General features: G+C 60.7%; 1 protein-coding gene across 6 annotated transcripts in view; it reads right to left on the bottom strand.

Annotated features, from left to right (window-relative positions):
* The window catches only part of NAV1 (neuron navigator 1), a 191,854-nt gene that overhangs the window by 77,426 nt on the left and 100,990 nt on the right, over positions 1-13,438 (bottom strand). The window lies entirely within an intron of this gene.

The following is a 13,438-nucleotide window of genomic DNA, read 5'->3' as shown; positions in this document are numbered from 1 at the left end:
GGTGCACATCCGGGCGAGCGTGTGTGGGCGCAGCCCCAGTGCAGACTCCTGAAGGATCAGGGCTGTGGAACCAGCTGTGGTTTGCAGGCAGGACATCACCGCAGACAAAGGAGAGGTGACCACAGCCAACAGAAACAGACCCCATCGCCTTTCCGGGGGAAAAGCATCCGAAAGACTGAGGGTACCAAGTGTGAAGACACTCCAGAACGTCCCCTTCACTCCTGCACTCCAGCCAGGAAGCCTCTGTGGAGCGGACACACAGTCCGCCCAACCCATGGCTTCTCTTGGACCTTGGACCAGTCATTGAATGCAGGCAGCTCCCTCAATGCCCCCTGAAAAGCGACCTGGGAGAGTCAGGGGCCCACAGAGATGACGACAAAGCAACAGAGAAAACCCAACAGCTCTGACCCCAGGCAACTGCCTCAACCAGTCCCCCGGGGTCTCACCCTAGAGCCCATGAGCCCCCACCCACCCAGACCCAGCAGGAGCGCGCAGCTCTAAAAGCTGCCACGGAGGACATCTCTGAATTCAGGAGGCATTTTCCCCAAGACTAAGTTGGGCTGGCGGCTGCTCGGCCTGCCTTGTCAGCGAGGTGGGGGCAGGGGAGGGGGGCAGGGAGCCAGGTGCACGGCCCTCCCAGAGCCTCAGGGGCACCTTTCCCAAGAAGTAGCTCCACACCCAGGCCAGCCCAGTCTTCTCTCCTCTCCTCCCCACCTCTGGGGTGGAGGAAGGCTGGCAGCTGGCAGGGATGAGGGCGGGCCTCCTCACATCACTCCTCTGCTGCCCGTGACTGTTTATCCTGGCAAGGCTCACCTGGCGCCGTTTCATGGTTGTCATGATGGTTTGGCGTGGAAAACAGGCAGGGTCAGAAAGTGTACATGTATATTTAAACCTTGGCCCTAAGACGCCTATATGAGGACCAAGAATATGCTGCTGAGACACGGGTTTCTGGGCCAGCGAGATGCTTTCCATGGATTTGGCAGAGACAAGGGGAAAGGCGGGCACAGCCAAGGGGTGAGTGGTCCAGAGAGGAGGGGACCGAGGGTGACCCGGAGACCATGTGTGCCAACCCCCTGCAGGCCTCAGTGAGTGGAGGCACACGGCACGTGGGGGAGCTCAGTGCAGCTGCCCCACTTCACGGAGGAGACACTGAGCCCCAGAGGTGGGGCCCTGCACCTCACAGAGCATCTTGGTGCCGCCAGCGGCAGCACACAGCAGGTACTCAGGGGCCATCACAAGCATGGACGGACTCGACCACGGTCAGCATACATAAAAAGAATGGACGGATGTGTGCCCGTTAGGAAGATGTCTTCAAAAAAACAAAACAAAACAAAACAGAGAAAAATGTTTAACTCACACAGGGTCCTCCTCATAACATGCCAGTAGAGTGGGGCAGAGCTACCCCAAAGTATCCAAATCAGAGCCACAGAAGTCCTTGGAAGTGACCAGTCCAACCGGGTCCGTGGCTCTTGGGGGTGGGTGAGGTGACTGGCTGGAGGTGCAGAAATGTAATAAGGAGGAACATGTGGCACCAGGGTGCCACCCCAGGAGCAGGTGAGCATGGGGGCAGGCGGGGACAGAGCTGGGACAGAGCAGGGCTGAGGACAGTCGCAGAAGCACCACCCCACCAATCCCTCCACGCCCCAGCAGCGTCCCCTGGTGGCCATATTGGGGAACATCACCCTGCACCCCAAAGGCTCAGCTTAGGTGAGGGATGCTGAGGGCGCCTCAGAGTCTGGCTGTGTCTGTACTCTTCACATTTTTAACTCTAAATTACGAATACGCAGCATCTGTAAAAGGATTCACCCCACACCCCTACCCATCTCTGACCCCAAACCGGTAACAGCCGTCATCCCTCTCCCCCCTTTTCCACCATCTTCGCGAGGCTCACTGGGGTGGGGTGTTAGTCCGGGGCCCACATGACTCTGACAATGATAGGTTTTGTCGGCTGATGTCTGGATGTGTGCTTCCCAGGCTCAGAAGGTGGCAACATTCTCCCTCAAATCAGCCGTCACCAGGGTAACACACAGTTGCCACAAACAGCATCCTCCCAGCATGCACCGGGGCGGAGTTTCTCATAGGAGACCACAGCATCCTCCCAGCATGCACCGGGGCGGAGTTTCTCATAGGAGACCACAGCATCCTCCCAGCATGCACCGGGGCGGAGTTTCTCATAGGAGACCACAGCATCCTCCCAGCATGCACCGGGGCGGAGTTTCTCATAGGAGACCACAGCATTCTCTCATGCACTGGGGTGAAGCTTCTTATATCAGACCACGGCACCCTCCCAGCAAGCACCGGGGCGGAGTTTCTCATAGGAGACCACAGCATCCTCCCAGCATGCACCGGGGCGGAGTTTCTCATAGGAGACCACAGCATTCTCTCATGCACTGGGGTGAAGCTTCTTATATCAGACCACGGCACCCTCCCAGCAAGCACCGGGGCGGAGTTTCTCATAGGAGACCACAGCATCCTCCCAGCATGCACCGGGGCGGAGTTTCTCATAGGAGACCACAGACAGACTGCTGTCTCTGTGAGGAGTCCACTCTGCACCCAGTGCGCACACTTGGGGGAGGGGCAGGCACACCCACCCAGATGCACACAGCGTCCCATCGAGGTGGACTCAAAACCAGGCACTTCCTCCATGTGAGACTGCAGGGCTGTTCTTTCCATGACCACGGAGGGCCTCCGACACGCACACACACCTCAGACGCACCCCTCCGCGGTCCGGCAGGCAGCCCGTGGGGGCCGTCACATCAGGATCACAAGCTTCCCACTCTGCCACCCCGCAGACGTGCACACGGAGAGTTGTGTGGATGCGTCTCCCACCACAAGTGCAGAGGGAAAAGCTGGAAGTAGAGCACAGGGGTCCCTGGGGCTGGAGATGGGGCAGCGCCCTGGGAAGATGATGGCGAGCAGGGTGCTTTCTGCCTGAAGCCTGATCCGGGCAGCAGGCTTCCCCGGACGGCAAGACCATGAATCTCCTGAGTCCCAACGGAAGGGCTGCCCAGTGGTACCGTAGGTCCAGTCCGCACAGCCAAGGGCAGGTGCTGGCGGTAACTCCCACCCTGTTCCTTCCGACCTGGAGCGAGGCATTTCACCACCCTGCTGAGCTGTATGCTCCAGGAAGAGGGGAGAATAGTGGTACCCACTCCCCGGTCTGTCAGGGGGATTAAAGAGCTGACGTGCGTGCTACGCCCACAGTAAGTTCTCCACAGGAGTGGGGTAGGGTGGGGGGGCGACCCGGATTGGCTGGAGCTACATGCCCTGCCCAGCTCTTCGCCTTGGATCTGAAACCTGATGTAGTGGGCGAGAGGACAACGACCCCAAGAGATTTAGGGGCATGCAGGAAGGAGGGGGACTCAGGGCCCCTCACCCAGCAGGCACATTTCCCCAAGCTCTGCACAGCTTGAATTATACCGGCTGACAATGACGTGAACTTCAGAGGCTGCCAGGTGAACACTTGAGACTTACCTGCAACACATTCAGTTCAGCCTGAGGCGGGGCCCAGCCTCTAGACTGACTCCTGCATCCCGAGTGAATGGACCAGGCAGGAACCAACAGGAGGAACGGAAGTGCCTCAAGAGGAAGATTTTCAAGCCCCAGCATTTCAGAGCTCAAAAGAAACAGCACGTCACTCCAGCCGGAGGGGGTTAGGCTTGTGAGCACCACCAGGTGGGGAGGGGCGGGCCCGAGGCTCCAGCACTGGAGGCCTTGGCCTGGCTGCCCCGTGTTGCCCTGAGGTGGAGACGCACTCAGATGTCACCAGTGGGGGTGACCACTGTGTAAAGGACCTGTCTGAGACAGCACAAGATACATCCACCTAGAAACCCAGGCTAGAGGACCTGAGAGAGGCATCTCTCTCTCTCTCACACACCCTCTCTCAGCAACTTCCAAAAAGAAAAAAAAAACAAAACTCTCCTGACCCTATTGTCCCAAGGATAGCACCTAAATCTTCTATAAATTCTAAAATTTGTCCCAGTTTAGGCCCCTAACACACACAGGTAAAATATCAGAATAATAAGTTACAGTTCAGTCACTCAGTTGTGTCCAACTCTTTGTGACCCCACGAATCATAGCACACCAGGCCTCCCTGTCCATCACCAACTCCCGGAGTTTACTCAAACTCATGTCCATTGAGTTGGTGATGCCATCCAGCCATCTCATCCTCTGTTGTCCCCTTCTCCTCCCGCCTTCAATCTTTCCCAGCATCAGGGTCTTTTCAAATGAGTCAGTTCTTTGCATCAGGCGGCCAAAATATTGGAGTTTCAGCTTCAGCATCAATTCTCCCAATGAATATTCAGGACTGATTTCCTTTAGGATGGACTGGTTGGATGTCCTTGCCGCCCAAAGGACTCTCAAGAGTCTTCTCCAACATCACAGTTCAAAAGCATCAATTCTTTGGTGCTCAGCTTTCTTTATAAGTCCAACTCTCCGATGTATACATGACTACTGGAAAAACCATAGCTTTGACTAAGAGCCAGTTACAAACACACATCTCTCTGACAACATGACCCCTAACCAGAAGGTCCTTGGGCATCTATGTGCCGCCACACGACCCCCAGTGTCTATAGATGACCACTCTGTGGACACTGAGTCCCACGTCTTTGGGAGTCTGACTCATTTCTGTCTGTCTTCTCTGCTCTAGGACATGACCTTCAAGGTCTGGCCGGGGCAGGCACTGCAGGCCCACCTCACATATCCTCATTGCTCAGAGGTCATACGGATGGGTTCTGTGGACTCTGGCAGCCAGTGACCCTGCCCTAGATGGACTCCCAGGGGCCGTGGCCTCTGAAGGCTCTGTCTCATGTGAGGCTTGGTGCGGGGCTGAAACCGACAGAGGACAGAGCACCCTGCACACAGACCTCCCCGCCGTCGGGCAGAGCCGAGCGGTCCTCCTGCAACTCCACCCCCCACCCCTCTCTGAGCCCAGAGGCCCCAGCAAGAGCCTGGGCTGGGCCTCCGTGCCAGAGCCTCCCCCTCCACCAGCATGCGGTGTGGAACAGTTTATCCTGCTACTAATTCAGTCATCCCCCCCTTAAGTCACAGTACGGTTGGAGGCAGCTGTTACGGAGCCCTGCAGCGTGGCCAGTCCATGCTTCCTGCCATGGAGGGCTCTCAGGTCCCCATCTTTGCCCGGGAGAAGCCTGAACCTTCTCAACCAGCAAGTGATCCTCCCACTGCTGCTGAGTGGGCAGAGCACCCAGGCAGCGCCAGGGCGACAAAGCAAGGTGCTGGCCGCAAGGCTATGTGAGGCAAGGCGAGGAGCCGCCAGGGGCCAGAAGGGGGCAGGAGGGACTCCCCTGGGGCCGGAATCACGAGGCAGGGGTGTCTGCCTGTCACCAGCAGTTTCGATTTTGATTGAATGAGAAGACTTGGCTCAGGGGCCCCCAGTAACGTGTCTCCAGGGGGCACTCGGCCAAGAGGAGCCGTGAGGCTGGCGGGGAGGGACAGAGGCGGCTTGGGGGGCTGGGCATGCGGTTTCCGCAGGGTGCGGGCCAGCTGGCTGTGGGGCCTCGGGTAAATTACTCCCCCTTTCTGGCCTTCAGTTGCCCTATGGATAGAATAAGGGAGCTGGGGCTGGGGACACTCAAGGCTCTAGTCAACTCTGACCGTCTGGCTTGTGGAGCTCTGCAGCTGGTGAAGCCTGAGTAAATGTCTCTTCTCCTGGAGAGGGCTGAAAGTGCAGGTGCCAGGGTATCACCCCTAGAGATGCCTGGGCTGGAGCCAGGGCCCAGGAACCTGCACCGTCCAAGCCCCACTACGGGCAACACGACCAGGGGCCCCGTCTGAGAGCCCGGACACCTTGCTGCAGCCTCCAGAGCAGTCTCCCCATTGACACCAGGCTCTGACTTCCAGAGGCCAGGCCTCGGGGCAGTGTGTCCTGGGCCCTCAGCCCAAGTGTGCTCCATGGGCACAAACAGCACCGTCCTCTCTCTGGGAAAGCCCACTCCGGGGTTCCCAGGCCTCACCCCCCAGGAGTCTCGCTGTGCTGATCCTGAGGTGTGCCTGTCCCCGATGGGCCACCAGGGGGCGCCGCCGGGCGCTGCTGCAATGCTGCGGGCAGACAACTCCCGGTGTTAGCACAGCCCCCTTGGGTGCCCGGCATGCCAGGGCTGCCATCCTCCTGGGAAACAGCCAGGGGCTTGGCACCTCCAGTGGGAGCCGCCGGCTAGAACAGAGGGGCAGTGCCTGGCCTCCGGGCACCCGTGGGCTCCAGGCGGCGAGCTCGGATGCAGGGCCAGAGCATGGAGACCCGTTGCTTTCTGCCCCAGCGGCTGCACGCTGAGTGCCCCCTCTGGAGAGTGGGTCAGGCTTCACAGCCCTGCCCTGGCCGCCCTTCTGCTCTGCAGGGCTCCTGGGCAGACGCGTGCATGGTCAAGAGGGAGCAGGGTCATCCTGCACCCTGCCCAGCCCGGCCCTTTCTGGGCGCACTGGCGGCCTCTCTCTGCAGCAGGCAGCCCTCAGGCCCTCCAGCCAGCCCAGCACAGCCACTCCCTGACGTCCGGCACGGTCTGCCTCGGGAAAGACCTGCTGGTCCAGGGCGGCTACACAGAGGGCTGTGGGACCCGGGGGCGCCCGCCTCCAGCTCCCTCTTGTCTGCTCCATCTCCCTCTGATGGTTACAGGGCTACAGGGTCAGAGAGCCAATTCTCGACATTTTTTGTCCACCCCATCCTCCTGGGCCTCAAGGGCTGGCCTCCTGCTGACGGTGGCCTGCCTGCTGCGTGGGGGTCGGGCCGGTCCCCTGACGAGCCTGGCTCTCCTGCCCCATAAACCTCCTGGCTCACTGGCAGTGTCATGGTGATGCCGCCCAGAGCCGTCACGTGACACCGGCTCCAATGCAGTCGCTGCTGCTGGGGGCAGAGCTGTTGTTATGGCAACAGTTCTCACATTAGTGAGGACCATCTGCAGGCAGAGGGGGAGGGGAAGGAAGAGGGTGGGGGCGGGCTGGGGCTGGGCCAGGGCCCAGGTGTGGCGACAGTCGGAAGGGGCCCTGGGGGATTTCTGGTTGAGACGCTAGTAACGTTGGTGTCAGCTGACTCGGCCAAGTCCTCTGCCACCTGCCAGGCACACTTCTCTGGACTTTCGGATTGTAGCCCGTGTAACTGTCATGACGACCCTGTGAGGTGGTCTGATTACCATCCCCATTTTACAGTTGAGAAACCTGAAGCCCAGAGAGGGTGAGTAAGCTGCTGAAGGCAATAAAGCCAAGATCGTGACCAGATGGTCTGACTCTGGGAATATCACCATCTAGTATTATCCTGGCCACGATCCACAAATGCACGTATGTATACAGTGTGTTTACAGAGAGCTAACTCACGGAGCATGACAGTCATCCTCTTAAAGTACACAATTCAGTGGGTTTTAGTACATTTGTAAAGTTGCAAAGTGACGTTGGATGGCATCACCAACTCAATGGACACGAGTCTGAGTAAATTCCGGGAAACAGTGAAGGACAGAGGAGCCCGGCGTGCTGGAGCCCACAGGGTCACAAAGCGTCGGACACGACTTGGCAGCTGGACTGCACAACAACAAAGCTGTACAGCCAGTGCCGCTGTCTGATTCCCGGAGGTCTGTGTCACCCCTTGCCCCAGCCCCTAGCAGCCCAGGCCTCCCTTCTGTGTCTGTGGATCTGCCTGTTCTGGGCGCCCCACAGAAATGAATCTCAAACACGCTGCCTTTCGTAACTGGCTTCTCTCACCTTCAAGGCTCATTCAGCTATCATGTGTCCGTACTTCCCGCCTTTCCACGTCTGAAGCTGTACACACACGCCGCGCGCACGGCGTTCCACTGTACAGGGACACTGTATTTTACGTTTCTGCCCGTCATTTGATGGGCATTTGGGTCACTTCCATTTTCTGCCTGTTTTATGACTAAAGCTGCTACAACCATTCGTACCCAAACTTCTACATGGACACGTTTTCTGTTCTCTTGGATAAATGCCTTGGAACACAACACGGGACGTACAGTGTCTGTGCTGCTTCCTGGAGCGGCCTCACCGATCCGTCTCCACCAGCAGAGCTGAGGGCGCCGACCGCGCCACGATCTCGCCAACACCTGTTACTGTCTGTCCTTCTGCTCGCAGCCACCCGCACGGGCGTCTCAGCAGGGATGTAATTTCCATTTACCTAACGATTTATGCAGTCGAGCATCTTTCACGGTGAAACTTACCACATTTAAGCGCAGTTGTATCAGCCGCACCTGAACTGCTGAGGGGCTCAGCCCCGTGCGGCTGCGGCAGCACAGCAGAGAGAGGGCAGCTGGGTCCCCAGCGCCCCCGACAGCAGCGCCAGGCCCCGGCGCACCCACAGGTGTTCCCCTTTGGTGCCCTGCAAGTCCAGCCATCGACTTTATAAACAGGGCCCGTCTGGAGGTGCAGGGGGCCCAGGGTGGGCTGGGCAGAAAGCTGCCGGAGCACAGCGTCTGAGTCAGTGGCAACCGGGGTGACGCCCTGCTCTGCCCACTCTCACGCCCCGTCTGCCCTGGTCCCCTGCGTCATTGCCTTTCCTGGGCCTCCCAGGGGCCAAGTGACAAGACACACTGTCTCTGAAGGGGCGGCCTTGCTGGGGGTGGGAGCTCCTGGCGTTAACACCCCTGGCTGCAGATCCCCCCTTTCCAGCCTCCTCTGCAGACTTGCCCTTCCTTTCTCCTGGGGAGGGGCTGCACCTTGCCCCCCCGCCCTCTGCAAGGGGCCTGCAGCCAGCATGGCCTTGGGACCTTCCACAGGAACACGATCTGCGACCCCAGTCTCTCACCTGTAAGATAGACGCCGGCCCTGGGACACGGGGACTGGGCTGTGGGTACAAGGTCAGCAGGCCGTGTGCCAGCCTGGATGCCCCGCCACCAGCCTGGAGGAGGGCGGGTATCAAAGGGCTGGCGGGAGCCTTCAAGGCCATTTGAGGGGAGAGACTGAGGCCCAACGGAGTGGCAGAGACCTGGGCAAGACAACAGAGCCAGGCGGGTGTACAGTGGAGGCGGCCAGGCCCCAGGGAGGGCTCAGGGGGACAGCTGGGGACAGGGCCTGGCTGTGCGGGGCCGCCCCGAGGGGGACCCTCCTAGGAAGCCCCCGCCCCTAGCCCAGGAGCGCATCTGCTCCACAGCAGAGCTGCCGCCCGCCTCACCCGGCTGCCCCTGGGGGCTCCATTTCTGAAAAAGCCTTCTGTGTCACTGATCCCCTCAACCCTCTGCTCCCCGCCACGCTGGGGGACCTCAGGCTCAGCCCATCTGCCAGCAACACCTCCAGGGCAGCCCGAACACCCACCGGATGAACCCAGCTGACAAAGGCCAAGACTCCCTCTGTTCACCCGGGCTGGGCCCAAGAGCAGCGAGGCGGAGAGCTAAGTCTCAAGAAGGCTTCTGGCGAGGGGTCTGCCTGTCTGCTGAGTCGCTTCAGTCGTGCCTGACTCTGCGCCCCCATGGACTGTGGCCCCCCAGACTCCTCTGTCCATGGGATGCTCCAGGCAAGAATGCTGGAAGGGTTGCATGCCCTCCTCCAGGGGATCTTCCCGACCCAGGGATCGAACCCGCGTCACATACGTCTCCTGCATTAGCAGGCAGGTTCTTTACCGCTAGCGCCACCTGGGAAGCCCTTCCAACCAGTGGGGGAGGGGGCAGAGCAATCCGGCATAAACCTGACAAGGCTGGCTGGGGCCGCTGCGGGGCAGGCAGTGTCCTCCAAGGCAGGAAGGGAAATGAGCACGTGTCTACTTAACGCCCAGTGTAGTTATCCTGACTCGATAGGCCAGGCTCAGAGAGGCCACTCGGCTCCCGAGGCCACACACACCGCTGGCCGCGCCGCTGGTGTACGTGCTATAGTAGGGATCTTGAGTCCACGTCTGACTGATGTCCACCATTTTTCAGAATAAATTATAACTGGCAAGGAGGACAGCACAACTGGGCGCCTGGAGGCCCTTCCTGACGGACAGGCTGGCGTCCAGCATGGCCTTCCAGGCCACAGGAGGAGGCCTGTCCTGCTCTGCCCACGGGATGAATGGGGACAGGGTTGCCAGGAGGCCGCGGAACTGGGCGGCGGGCCAGCCGGCGTCCCCACCTCCGGGACTGCTGGCAGGCGCGGGACTGCCTGGCGCTTCCTCGAGGGAGCGCTGCCCCTCCGGCCTCTGTCTGCATAGCCTGCTGGGAGGAACCTTCCTAGAGCGCCGCCCACCAGGCTGCACAGCCCACGTGCCAAGACCAGGCGGACCGGCCACCCCCGGCCCGGAGTGTGGGAATCCACTGTGCCCCAGCGGCTCCAGGCCGTCCTCCCTGCCCCCACCCCCAGCCTCGCCCAGGGGGGCTGGGGCCCACAGGCTGGGACCACAGGCTGGGACGGGGCGGCCTCCAGGGCAGCCTCTCCTGGGGCTTGGTCAGCTGGTCCCCACGTCTGGGCGAGGGAGAGAGGGCTAGGCAGGGGTAGGCAGGGGCACCTGTGCGCCAGGACCCCTCCTCCAGGGGACCAGCCTCAGCTCTGGCCTGGTCCCATGCAGGGAGGGGGTGAGGCTGGGGATGCGCTGGAGGAGCCTGGGACTCACTTAGCGCTTGGCCAGGGAGGAGCAGGGAGAGGGAGCGGGGGACCCTGGGCCTTCTCTGGTCTTTGCCCAACCTCCCTCTCCTGATCCCTCACCCCCCACCCTCCCCCAACCCCACTTCACCCTCCCCCCATGCCTCCCTCCCCCACCCCGACGGCCTGGTAGCTGATGACTGGTTGCCATTTGAATGGAACCAAATTCCCAAGGAAAAGCCCCTGGAGAGCTCACCCTCCTGGGGAGCCCAGCCTCTCCCGCATACCCACGTCCCCCATGGGGTGTGGGTTCTGGAAGAACCCACAGGTCCTCCTGCCGGAGCCTCCTCAAGGGCAGAGATGTTCTAGCGGCGAGTCCCCGCTGTGTGCCGAGGGCCTCCTGTGACCAGGGACACACACAGGGCTCAGGGGGTGGCTGGGGTGCCCGGGGCTGGGCAGAGAGGGGCCTGCAGAGGACAGGGCCGCCACATGCCCGAGTGGACACGGAGAAGCTGGTGTTCTCTGTGTTCATCCTCCTCCCTGGTGCGAGGGACCGTCCTGGACCCATCAGGCTGGAGCAGGATGCGGAGCTGAGAGGCTGGGACGGGTCCTCCAGAGGAGACCGCGGACCAGAAAGCCAGCAGCTGGGGCTGGCCGCCTGCCTCTGAGAAATACGCAGGCCCTTGGCCAAACTGAGCCCACCTGTCCTCCTACCTTGGAAACAAAGAGGCAAAGTAAGAGGTATTAAGCGCCTCCTATGTGTCAGGAGGTGGCGCTAGTGGTAAAGAACCCCCCCCTGCCAACGCAGGAGACATGAGATACGGGCTGGATCCCTGGGTGGGGAAGATGCCCTGGAGGAGGAGGGCATGGCAACCCACTCCAGTCTTCTTGCCTGGGAAGTCCCAGGACAGAGGAGCCTGGCGGGCTGCAGTCTAAGGGTTCGCAGAGTCAGAACGACTGAAGTGACTTAGCACGCACCGTGTGCCAAACCCCTCCACATTCGCGACACCAGGAGGGTGGGCCCTGCAGCTCGAGGTCAGGAGTGCATTGGGGGGTGGGGGGGAGGGGAGGCCCCTGCTGCTCCGAGCCCAGTGCCTCTCTGGGACTGCCTCCTGCCCATCTGGGGTCTTCAGTGAAAAAGCACCTAACAGCTCACTGGGCCCAGGGAACACCCCCTCCCCCGGCCACCAGGGGCTTCCCATATCTGTCAGCAGACGGACCGCCCACCAAAGCCACCATCCCGGGGCTTGTCCACGGTCCAGCTTAGCTTGCTGGCAATCCAGGCCCCGGCGTCCTTGCAAATGACTCCAGCCCCTCGCAGCAGAAGGTCCCAGCAGCCGTGAGCCCTGCCCTCCCGGCCCAGGGTCATCCATCATCAATGAGACTGCAGACGCTCGGGGGGGCAGGAAGAGAGATGGGGGTCGGCCCGCGCCAGGTCCGGCTCCAGTCGGCACTCACGCTGTCTGCTTCAAGGACAAAGGGGGCCAGGCCCTCAGGTTTCCTGCCCGGTGCCCCCACCTCCCATCATAGTCAGCAGTTCCCAACTGCCCCCTCTTCTCGGGGCGGGGTAGCCCGGTGATGACTTGGGACTCTGCCCTCCTCCCTGCCCCCACCCACCGCTGACAGTTGCCATGGGAACAATAGGCTGGGCTCCTGGGGACCAGGGTAAACAGAAGACTGAACGGATGTCTATGCATCTCCTCTCCTCCACAGAAAGAATTCAGTATAGAAGTGCCAAGCCCAAGCCAGAGGCTGGAGAGTGGCTCAGGTCACTTCAGACAGACCCTTCTCCCACCCACAGCCCAAGGACGGGGAGGCCGCGCCATGCGCAGCACCCTGGGCTTCTGCAGGGTGAGAGCTCAGTGTCTCTCGGGTGACTTTCGAGGCCTCCCGGAGAACTGGCCTGACCTTGCACCACTTTCCCATGTATCACCACCCTTCACGCTCCATCCCCTACTGCTCTTGTCTAAGGGCCTTCCCCGCTGGGTGACTCCTACCTATGCTTCAGTGCCCAGTCACACCTCCTCCAGGAAGCCCTCCTTGCCACCTCAGTGATCACTTCCGCAAACGATGGAACACGTGATGCCTGAGTCACTCTGGACCAGCAGCACAGCCGACTTTTGCAGGAACCACTCCCGGCACCTGCTGGCCTCATCTCCCCTGCCCATACGACATCGACATCGCTGTGTAACCGCACCTCCACCCCAACAGCCCAGGAATGTTTATCTGAACGCAGACCTCCTAGCCTGGAGAGACACCACTCGTCCTGCCCTGGGGTCCCTGCTGGAGCCTGTGGCAGGCTTGCCCAAAGCCTGTACACTGCATCTCTGTCCACTCCTCACCTCCTCACCCTCTGTCTGCCTCCAGGGCAGAGGCCACAGCTCTTGTCCCCAAGGGCCCGGCACCTGCGCCATGGAGCACAGACGTCCACCCATCCCACCTTGAGGGACCGTCGCCCACCTTCTGGCTCTCCCTCAAGGAGACTTTCACCACCGCACCCCCCACCCCCCACCGCCCGCCCCTGCCAGCAGCGCCCTCAGCCGGCGCCTGCAGCTCTGTGCGAGTCTGCGCTGGACCGCTTCAGGCCGCTCATAGGATGAGCTTTTCTTCCTCCCTGACACCTCCGCCTCTGTTCCCCTGGCCCAGACACAAATCAGAGGAAAGCGGCTCCCCTGACACCAGAAATGCTTTCCATGGAGCTCAGGAACTCACTCTAAAGATCTCCCTGCATTTTCCAGGCCATCACAAACCCCTGTTACCCGTCTGCCCCGTGATTTTCCTGGGGAGGCAGACCCATATACTTTACTGGACTGATGGCTCTTTAACATGCAGTGAAAAAAGCTACAATAAAACTCTCCATCCCAGACTCATGGAGCTGGGACTCCAGGGATCTCGACCAGTAAGGGTCCCGACCAGCCCGCCCAACGCCCGGTCCGGC

The sequence above is a fragment of the Bubalus bubalis genome, chromosome 5 (genome assembly GCF_019923935.1).
Source record: "Bubalus bubalis isolate 160015118507 breed Murrah chromosome 5, NDDB_SH_1, whole genome shotgun sequence".
In the NCBI taxonomy this organism is placed as follows: domain Eukaryota; kingdom Metazoa; phylum Chordata; class Mammalia; order Artiodactyla; family Bovidae; genus Bubalus; species Bubalus bubalis.
The sequence above is the reverse complement of the archived record's forward strand: the minus strand, read 5'-3'. Positions and strand labels throughout refer to the sequence as shown.